The following is a 1756-nucleotide window of genomic DNA, read 5'->3' as shown; positions in this document are numbered from 1 at the left end:
ATGGTAAAAGGGAGATGCTAGCAATAAAATATGCTTAAAAGAACTTCAATCATCTGCTAATGCTATTTACTAGTGATGGGCAGATGAAGCCCCATGAAGCACTGAAGCTTTTCATCCAATTGGTTCACCCCAACGCGAAGCTTCATGAAGCTTCATTTGCTCTAGCAGGACACCTACTGGATGTAAAAATAATAGCTGGCATGAATTTGAAGAGTGTGGCATTTTGCACACAGCCTGTAAATGTCAACAACAAAAGGAGTGTGTAAAACATGTATAGTGTAGTGATGGCAGTATACTGTGTATATTTATAGTGGCAGTATGGGAAATTATTATTTGGAAATGCTTGAAATGGAAATGATCATTTACTGTGAGGTGAGGTGTGGTTGGGGTGTGGACAGTAGTTGTGCTTTTGTAACGTTGAGGTATGGACAGCTACACACTGAGGCTTTGAGCCTCAGTCCTGCCTGTTCACATTTTATTCTGTAAAAACTAAATTTTCACTGCTTTTACGTCCTTTTTAGTGGGGAGAACATAGCTGGGATTTAATGATTTAACAAATCTTTTGAATCCTTTGTCCTCCACAATGCTAAATGGCTGGGAGTCCTCAATCACCATGCTGACCAGGTCTTCATCTATTTGAGATTGTTCTCCTGAGGAAAGACAATAAAGACAAAGCACAAATATAAATATCACACACGTAACTTATAACAGTTGTATAATATTGTTATATCATTTAGTAACATTACTGCATGCTATATTATCATTGCATTTGATGGCTCACCTGGTCTTGCTCCACAATCGGTGTTCCTCTTATTCTCATGCAAAGCTCTGTAGTGCCTAAGCATGGATGTTGTTGTTATATCCCAGCTCCCTGGCACATAGCAAACACTTCACCTTGTACAAAAGTCAAGACAGCTCAACATAAATTGTATTGCACCATCAGTATCATGACAATACATCTTCTGTAGAAATTTACATACCTTGTTGGGAGGAATAAAATCAAAATGTTCCCACACAGGGGAGGACATCCTCCTCTTCTTAGCTGGCTCCATTCTCTCCTGACTTTCTCTCCTCACTCTCATAAACCTCCAAACGGTCTCCAAACTCTCACTAACCGCAACTCTCCATCAAACACCCACATTTTGAATGAAGTCTGAGGGGTTTATATCGCTGTCATATCTCGCGGCAAAGTTCGAACCACTTCATGAACCAGTCACGTGGTACAGCCGGGCAGCGAGGCTTCGGACGTCATCATTTTCAGCTCCTCCCATAAATGAAGCAAGCCTCGATACGCGCTTCGCGGAAACGCCCCCTCCATTACTCGACACACGCTCCGAAGCCTCGATACAGAACGTCCCATCACTACTATTTACTTATCACCTTCCTTGCTGCTTAAGTTATGCTACATCACACGCTTAGTACAGGATTTTTGAGGAACATCCATTTTGAAATTGAATGTATCATTTTCCACACACCACTGCAAGCCCAGAGCTCTTTCTACCGGAAGTTTGTCTCTGTCAAGATTTAATTCTTTCAAGTCTTTAGCCCTTTGCTCCTCTGAGATACTTTGCAACAGGGTGCGATTGTTACTGACCCACTTGGTCAGTGTAAATCCTCCCCTTTGACAGAGTGCTGAAAGATCTTTGACCAAATCAACAGCATCTGAGGTGGAGGCCACACTCTTTAAACAGTCGTCCACATAGAAGTTCTCTTTTAGCGTTTCACATACCTTGTCTAGGAATTCAGTTTGATTGTC

General features: G+C 41.7%; 1 long non-coding RNA gene across 1 annotated transcript; it reads right to left on the bottom strand.

The window, feature by feature from the left end:
- Window positions 1-461: 461 nt before the first annotated feature.
- On the bottom strand, window positions 462-1375 carry LOC145432437 (uncharacterized). The gene is made up of 3 exons (XR_013912735.1): window positions 981-1375; window positions 782-894; window positions 462-650 (listed from the first exon to the last, which is right to left on the bottom strand). It is a non-coding gene; the product is annotated as an uncharacterized LOC145432437 (long non-coding RNA).
- Window positions 1376-1756: the final 381 nt, after the last annotated feature.

Source organism: Astatotilapia calliptera, chromosome 2 (assembly GCF_964374335.1).
Source record: "Astatotilapia calliptera chromosome 2, fAstCal68.1, whole genome shotgun sequence".
Classification (NCBI taxonomy): domain Eukaryota; kingdom Metazoa; phylum Chordata; class Actinopteri; order Cichliformes; family Cichlidae; genus Astatotilapia; species Astatotilapia calliptera.
The sequence above is the reverse complement of the archived record's forward strand: the minus strand, read 5'-3'. Positions and strand labels throughout refer to the sequence as shown.